General features: G+C 41.0%; 1 long non-coding RNA gene across 1 annotated transcript; it reads right to left on the reverse strand.

Annotated features, from left to right (window-relative positions):
• Positions 1–1,708: 1,708 nt before the first annotated feature.
• Positions 1,709–2,062, reverse strand: LOC109203536 (uncharacterized). Its single transcript, XR_002063269.2, has 2 exons — positions 1,835–2,062; positions 1,709–1,739 (listed from the first exon to the last, which is right to left on the reverse strand). It is a non-coding gene; the product is annotated as an uncharacterized LOC109203536 (long non-coding RNA).
• Between the last annotated feature and the right edge of the window lie 7,071 nt (positions 2,063–9,133).

Raw genomic sequence — 9,133 nt, forward strand, 5'->3', positions numbered from 1 at the left:
ATAATAAATCCGAGGAATAGTAATATGTGTGCCTCTTGGCATAGGCACACATAATAATAATAATAATAATAATAATAAATCCGACGAATAGTAATATGTGTGCCTCTTGGCATAGGCACACATAATAATAATAAATCCGACGAATAGTAATATGTGTGCCTCTTGTCATAGGCACACATAATAATAACTAGAAAGCGAAAATTTCAGAAGAAATTTTATGTGTGCCTATGCTACTGCCAATGAGTGTAGTTTGCCTTTAATGTGGTTCAATTAGTGCCGGTTGCCATTTATAACACCAGAGGGAGCAAGATGCAACATGAACATAGTTTGCTTTTTATACCACAAGGAGGGAAATGGAATACAGCTGATTTTCAACTTAAAGCAAAGTAAGCTGTATTGTGATCTCTGTTATATGCGGCATACAGAGATGAGAGAAAGATGCTCCAGTTACATGATTACAAAATAAGTTAATAGATATAAAAGAAAATAAATTATGCTTCAGTGTCAGGTGTTCAAGAGAAGTTACAATTTAGATTTTACAGTTTTGAGTCGTTTAAAGTGGTAGAAAAAAAGATGTCCATTAAGCGGTATTCAATTTGTATTTCAAAGGTATTTTAATGTCAAAGGGGAAAATACCACATGCAAATTATGAAATTTCCCGTTGTGGGACTAATAAATGTATCATGTTATTCAAACAATATTTTATACAGATACCATTTACAATAATGTATGACATTTAAACATGATATTTAGATTGTGGTAAATAGCAAAGCAATATAAAATAAAAAAGGAAAAGGAAACCATTCAAGTAACTTTATATTATGAACTGAAGAGTAAGGCAAAAGTATAAATGAAAAGCATACAAGCATTAATGTATATAGATAAACCCAACAATCATATGACCCCCTATGAGCAAGCACTTTGGCGACAGTGGGAAGGAAAAACTCCCTTTTGACAGGAAGAAACCTCCGGCAGAACCAGGCTCAGGGAGGGGCGGCCATCTGCCGCGACCGGTTGGGGTGAGATGTAAACAAATCCAAAACTGTCCACAGAGCTACAGGGGGCACACTGGGATCGCAACAGCAGCCATAGAGGGAAACAGATTAGGATGTTCTTCCCAGTACTGAAGTGGGTCGGCTTTTCTTATGTGTGCGTTTTTCTCTGAGAGGTAGGTCTCCACTTTAGTTTCTGTTGATGAGGCACTCACGGATACTTCTGGATAAGGGTCATTTGGAAGCAAGTGGTTGGCTGACTTTGCGAAAACAGCTAGAAACAGATAAAAGGAAAACACAATTTAAAACAATAAAACAAGAGACATCACAAAGCGCAGCTCTTCAGTTAGCAAACTGGCAAGTAATGAAGTTCTAAAAAATAATTGGGAAAACAAATCTAACTTTAGAACTAAATGACCCAAAACTAAATTAAAAATGAAGTAAAAAAAAAAGAAATTGGCTTAATACTGGTGTCTTCTGATGAGGTAAGTCGCCATGCGAGGTAAAAACCACACGTGGCTGTAATTTGGTGGCCTGTATACAGTTCCAATCCAAGCATGTAGTTGGTTTAAATGGGTTTAATACTGGTGTCTTTTGATCACTTGACTGTATATATAAACCTGTTGAACAAAAGGTGCATTTTAATTTCACTATACCTGCCCATCCTTGTAGCCGGTCTCTACTAGCGTGGCACAGTTTCAAGATCAGTGTAGGGCTTCTCCACTGCCTTCACTGGACAGAACACATCTGAGGAGTTATGAATGAATGGATGACTTAATGAATGGATGAGATTATAGTTTGTTTCAAAGAATATAAAGTAAGAAACAAAAAATACAAATGACCTGTTATGGCAGGGATCCCATCAGGTGCAGTCTTTCTGTTCACGTTTCTGGTCAGCTCTTCAATGGATGAGAGCACATCAGCAGTCTTATCTATCAGTTCCCACTGGTGAGCTGTCCTTGTTGGTGGTAGAGTGTGTTCAGAAAAACTCCCTTTTAACAGGAAGAAACCTCCGGCAGAACCAGGCTTAGAGAGGTGCAGCCATCTGCCGTGAGCGGTTGGGTGAGATGTAAACAAATCCAAAACTGTCCACAGAGCTACAGGGGGCACACTGGGATCGCAACAGCAGCCATAGAGGGAAACAGATTAGGATGTTCTTCCCAGTACTGAAGTGGGTCGGCTTTTCTTATGTGTGCGTTTTTCTCTGAGAGGTAGGTCTCCACTTTAGTTTCTGTTGATGAGGCACTCACGGATACTTCTGGATAAGGGTCATTTGGAAGCAAGTGGTTGGCTGACTTTGCGAAAACAGCTAGAAACAGATAAAAGGAAAACACAATTTAAAACAATAAAACAAGAGACATCACAAAGCGCAGCTCTTCAGTTAGCGAAATGGCAAGTAATGAAGTTCTAAAAAATAATTGGGAAAACAAATCTAACTTTAGAACTAAATGACCCAAAACTATATTAAAAAGGTAGTAAAAAAAGAAATTTGCTTAATACTGGTGTCTTTGGATGGGGTAAGTTGCTATTTAAGGTAAGAACCACACGTGGCTGTAATTTGGTGGCCTGTATACAGTTCCAATCCAAGCATGTAGTTGGTTTAAATGGGTTTAATACTGGTGTCTTTTGATCACTTGACTGTATATATAAACCTGTTGAACCAAAAGGTGCATTTTAATTTCACTATACCTGCCCATCCTTGTAGCCGGTCTCTACTAGCGTGGCACAGTTTCAAGATCAGTGTAGGGCTTCTCTACTGCCTTCACTGGACAGAACACATCTGAGGAGTTATGAATGAATGGATGACTTAATTAATGGATGAGATTATAGTTTGTTTCAAACAATATCAAATGTTACAATATAAAGTAAGAAACAAAAATACAATTACCTGTTATGGCAGGGATCCCATCAGGTGCAGTTGCAGTCTCTCTGTTCACGTTTCTGGTCAGCTCTTCAATGGATGAGAGCAGTCTTATGTATCAGCTCCCACTGGTGAGCTGTCCTTGTTGGTGGTAGAGTGTGCTCAGTTGCAAAGACACTAAGATCACTTGGCAAGTCCATATCCCTCACAACCTTGCAGTCATTTTGTGTTAGTGAATTACACAATAAATGGGGTTGTGATAACTGTGATATGTATTCAGAACACCTGATTGGAGGCAGGCGTATGGCTGTGATATGTAAAGGTGATCAATCAATGTGTGTTTTTCGGTAGTTGCAGCAGTAATAAGTTGTGCATATCCTCTTGACTGAAACAGTTCTTGGATGGGTTTTTTTCCTCTGCTCATAAGGTCCTCATTGAAGTCTCCACAAACAATAATTGGTTGGCAATTCATCATTTCCAATGAGTCCAAAAGACATTGCATTTGTGGTAAAAACCTCACGTGGCTGTAATTTGGTGGCCTGTATACAGTTGCTATCAAAGCTGTGACTGGCGATTCAACCTTGATAACAACAAATTCAAGGTCAGTCACATTTTGCAGGTATTTTCGAGACTCTGCTGTAAGAACTGTTTTGTAGTACATTGCAACTCCACCGCCATTTACCTTTGCCATGTCTGTATGGTTTGTGTAAGAGACGTGTCTGTTGCGTGTGGCCATGTTGTACTGTTCGAGCTGGAAGCGGGGAGAAACTGATGATCCAGACAAGTGAGTTTCTGTTATGCATAAAACATCAGCAAGGCTGAGTTCATGGTGGCATCTCATGTCCTCCATGTGAGTTGGGAGACCTTGTGCATTGTGATGGATAATTGTCATCGTGGGGACTGTGGTAACAACTGATTTTAAGAATTGCAACAGTGGTCTTGCATTCTCAAATGATGCATGTCTCATATTTTTGAGTGCATCTGTGATGGCAGGATCAGCATAGATTTTCCTTTCATCAAAGTCTGTGATGTAGAGTCCTTTAAGTGAGGTTGTGCGGCTGAGTGCAACATAGGCCATTCCAGGTTCAAAAACACGCTTCAAACATACTACTGCTGACTCCATTGTCATGCCTTGTACTTTGTGAGCTGTACATGCAAAGGCCAACTTCATTGGAAATTGCCTGCGAAGAACTCCTTTTTTACTTGTAGATTCTTCACATTTCTCAATATATACCAGGTTGTCTGAGGATCCTTGTATTTTTCTGCGAAATTTTTGCCCAGAATTTTGATTGTCCAGCGTAAGTCCAATGAGATTCACAGTTTTTGGTCCATCCTGTGTGGTTGTCACAATGTTCGTGATTGTTCCAAATGTCCCATTAACAAGCCCATCTTCAAATCCAAATTTCTAATAATCATAACACGCACTCCAGGTGCAGCTTGTATGTTATCAGGTAAATCTCTTTTGTTGCCTTTCATCATATCTGCCAGCAGGACCATCTCACCCGTTCGTGGGTCTTTTCTGTAGTCTTCGGCCTGAATATTTATGATATCAGAATGAAGAGCAGTTACAGTTGCTGAATTGTGTTTGTCCACCTCTTTGTTTGTAGCATAAATGTGTAATACATTAGATGGACAGTCTTTTATGTCATGGATAGCCTGTGTGAGCAAGGCTTTATCATTGGCTTCAAGAGAATCTGTTTTTTGCTTTACTCTTATCCTGTTCAGAACTTCAGCAAAAGAATGATCATCTTTCTGTCGCATGATTTCTGTCAGGTTGACCATGTGGAAATAGTCTTTCCAGAGATCAAGGACATTGTCCTCGTACACACAGAGTGGTTTGGCTTTTCCAAGGGGTGGCAGCTGGTAAAAGTCTCCTACTGCAAGGATAGACATCCCACCAAAAGGCTTCTTGTTTCCTTTGATCTGCTGAAGTCTCCAGTGGATGTAGGCAAAAAGGTCTTTAGAAACCATAGATATCTCATCAATGACCAGAATCTCTGCATTTGAAAGTGAAGCTCTCACTTCATCCAGTGCATTCCCCAGTCCCTGATACGGCGGTTTTAAAGATTTTGGCAGCTTTAGCAGAGAGTGCAGTGTTTTCCCAGATATGTTAAAAGCTGCAGTGCCAGTAAATGCAGCCAGCAGGACTGCAGGGTAGGACATGTCTGCTTGGTCACGGAATCTGGGGAGTTGGTGCAAAATCTTTGTTGCCTCCTCATATATGCACTTGATAACATGTGATTTTCCACAGCCAGCTCCTCCAGAGACAAAATAAAAGAACTGCTCAGGACAGTGACCCCACACAAGTTTGAAACACCACTCACGCACTGCGTAGAATATGGATGCTTGGGTTTCATTCAGACTTTGGTACATTTTTCTGACAAAGTCTGGGCTCAGCTTTGGTGCTATGATTGCTGGCATGGCTCCACTGCTGCTACCACTGACTTGGTAGTCTGGAACAATGTCCATTTCATTTTCGTCAGTGTCATGTCTGGATTGTCGTTGGGTCACACACTCTAAACGATCTACTTCAACCTCAGGTGCAAAGGTGTTCCATGCATTGATAAGTGGGCCTTGTTGTTCAATCTGTTCCAATGCCCTTTCCATTGTTTTGCCATGGCTTTCATAACGCTTTTTGTTAAAGGTAACAATTGGCCGTACTGCAAAACCATGTTTTCGTCCACTTTTGTAGAACTGTTCGGATGTGGGGTGTTCTGTGTTTTTAAGGTCATCATTTGATCGATGTGGAAAATAAAGTTTTAGTAGTCTGCTATAAAACTTCTCTGGTTGTTTCTTTTCTGAGAAGCGAGGATATCTGATTATTGCAGGTTTCCCTCTTGTTCTCTTTTGAATATAACCCATGTTATTCAAAAGAGGGATGGCATTTTTTGACTCTGTTTGACGGCTGTAGAGAATCCTGTACTCTGAAGCAAATTCAGCCAAACACATTCTTTCAAACTCAGGCGTTCTGGGTCTGTTTGCATATTTTTCTGGCAATCCAGACATCCACACATTTTCATCATCTGGTGCCATGCTCTGCAACCTGCTCATCGGGAGACTCATTTTCAGGGCATCATCATCAGTCTGTATGAACACCACACTGCGTGAACACTTTTTTAGTGGCAGGCTGCATGTCCTTGCCACGGATTCTTGGGCACTGACTTCTCTGTGTTTAGCATATGCCTGCATTATCTGTTTCATTTCATCTCTTTCATTGACATTGGACTTTTTGACCTCCTGGATGACTCCATTAAGAAATTGTGTCATCTCAAATTCGGGTTTAGAGACATAAGACATCATGTACATCAGGCAGCTGTAGTCATCAATGACATATTGGATGTCCATGTTGGCATTCCAGGCTCTCAGCAGATCTGCATTGTATGCATTCACCCAGCAGTCATTAGGTTCACGCTTTAAGAGGATGACATGGCCATTGCTTAAATTGAAGACACAATCCAAGTATTGTTCATAAGTTAATCTGCATTTGTGAAGCAGCTCAGACAAGTCCTCAAACGAGGAATTTGGGTCACAGAGCAAATCTCTCAATGGCTGGAGTTTTTCTTTGGCCTCTTTCTGTTTTTTTGCGAGCGCCATTCGTCTGTTTTTTGCTTTTGTTTTTCATTTGTGCCTTTCTCCTTACTTGTGCTATGCTGCTTATCATTGTGATCATCGTCATCATCTGGGCTTGGGAAAGTGATCATTGTTTGGTCTACCGGTAGTTTGGGGAACCCAAACCTACATGACACATTACCTTTTTTGCAGGATCTGGAGTGATTTCTGCTGTGGACTTGAACCTCAGACACAATTTTGTGAAGTTCAGGATCGGCATTTTGGTCAGGCATCTTACATGTTATGTACTTGTCAATAAATTTGTACACGTGGTCTTCAAGGTCGCTTCCAAATTTAGGTGCATCTTTGACCCAAACCAGTAAATGGATATGAGGGCTACCTCTGGCCTGAAACTCCACTCGATAAAAGTAATCTTCTACTTCACCGATGGGCTGTGCTGGGGACAGGATCAGTGTTGTCATTAGTGCATCGACTCTTTTTTCAAACAATCGCATCACAGTCACAGGGTTGCTTCGGAGAATTTCACACTTTGTGTTCCAGTCAAGTTGTGAAAAATCCACTTGTTCACCTTGTTGAGTTTTTATGACCTCAACAACCTCAGGCCATCTCATTTCAGCAGCTGAAAATGTCAGGAAAAAAGTCGGCTTTCCTAACTGTCTGACCATAGCATGCAGATCTTTCAGTGCCTTCTCCCAATAGGCTGGAGTACCTCTCAGAGGTTTCATGAAGCGTGTTGCATCTTTGTTATTTATCAGTCTCTCCACTTCGTCTTTATTTTGAAGCATTCTGTTACAAATTCTACGTCCATCCTTGGTGATTGCCTTACCTTTGCGCAATTGGATGGACATGCTGTTTGTAGCCATGTGTGTTTCTGTTACAAACTGTGCAAAGAATAGGTAGCTTTGGTCAGTTGCAAACCGTGTATCTGCAGAGAACAGCCGTGTATTAAAATACATGCTTGGGGACAGTTTGACTTGTCTGGCTTCATCTAATGTGTTCTGTCCAGTTGGGAACTGCACAGGAAAGGCCATGGCTTCAAGTTTAGGAACAGAGAAGAAGCCAACAGGTCTATTTCCTTGGGCGGGTGCAATGCTAAATATTCCTTCACCATATGATAAAATGTCCTGTGCTATATCTGGTGGTTGCATACAGGTGTCTAGAACAAGACCAGGCCGAAGTTCTTCCTTTTCTTTCTCCGTATCTTGTAAGGGCTCTCCATTTGACTGTTCAGGCTCCAATAGTTCGTTTACATCATGACATGGCTCAAGTATTCCAGCTGTTGTATCCTCAGTGGTTCTTCTTTCTGGTACAATTTGGTTGTCGAAGTTTCTGGGCAGTGCATCTTGAATATCTGCATCAGCAGTGTCATGTTCCGTCTCGATTATCTGATTATTTGTGGGATCAGCAAAAGTAGCGTCATCATCAATAGATACATCTTTGTATTCTGAATGCATCTCTTTTAGCTTTGATAATCCTGCTAACACATTCTTCATGTTCACAGTGTAGAAGTGTTGGTATCCTTTGAATCTGATGTGTCTTTTCAGTTGTACCTGCAGGAGCTGGGCTTCATTGCTAGGTCTGGGAAGACAGTTTACTGTGGTTTCCACATCCGACGGTACACAAACAACAGCCCCATGTACGGCTCTTTGCTGTCCTTTTGGTAATGCAATGATTTTGGCAAACGGGAGAATTTTAGCAATCAGTTGTCGTTCTAGTACATTTAATTGACTCAGTTCAATTGGAATGGGTGCTAGTGCTAAATTGTTTGCCACTGCGATGGAAGGGATCTTTCCTCGTTGTAGGTGGCTGTCACAGTTGTAGCAAATCCACTCCTCCATTCTGTGTTTTGGGAAAGTACAATTAGCTGAGCATTCCCCATCACAAACATGGACAAATTTTCCTGTCAAGCAAGTGTCAACAATGTGACTATTTTTAACATACTTTGATCTTTTGCAGTGTTTAACTTGATTAGGAAACAGAGTTCTGTGGCACACTGTACAGACATGGGTGGGTCCTAACTTAATTGTTTCACGGAAAGCTAATGTGGCTGCCTGCATCACACTATTCACTACAAGCTGGGGCTGTGCTTCAGACTGTGGACCCTGCTGGAATTGTGTTACTAGTCGTCTGTATTTCTTCTTTATTCTCTGCGCACACAACTTTTTATAAATGGCGAAAGATGCAGTGGTAGCCATTTTGTGTCTCTGGTACTCTGCACAGCGCTGTATATGGTGCAGTCTGAATTGTGAGTCATTATGATACCTGGCATGAATTGATTTTTTTTGTTTGTGCCTGTAGTTTGGATCCGATGCATATTTTGTTCTTATGTATTTTTTCTGTCTGCTTTGAAAGTCAGCATCCGTGTTGTACCTTTGGACCAGATATTGCTTCTGTCTGCTTTGAAAGTCAGCATCCGTGTTGTACCTTTGGACCAGATATTGCTTCTGTCTGCTTTGAAAGTCAGCATCCGTGTTGTACCTTTGGACCAGATATTGCTTCTGTCTGCTTTGAAAGTCAGCATCCGTGTTGTACCTTTGGACCAGATATTGCTTCTGTCTGCTTTGAAAGTCAGCATCCGTGTTGTATCTTCGGAACACATATTGTTTCTGTCTGGTTCGAAAGCTGGCATCTGTGGTATATCTTCTGATAATGTAGTCTCTCTTTTTTGTTGAAAATGAGGATCATTTTGGTATCTCTTCACTTTGTGGGC

The sequence above is a fragment of the Oreochromis niloticus genome, linkage group LG9, assembly GCF_001858045.2.
Source record: "Oreochromis niloticus isolate F11D_XX linkage group LG9, O_niloticus_UMD_NMBU, whole genome shotgun sequence".
NCBI lineage: Eukaryota > Metazoa > Chordata > Actinopteri > Cichliformes > Cichlidae > Oreochromis > Oreochromis niloticus.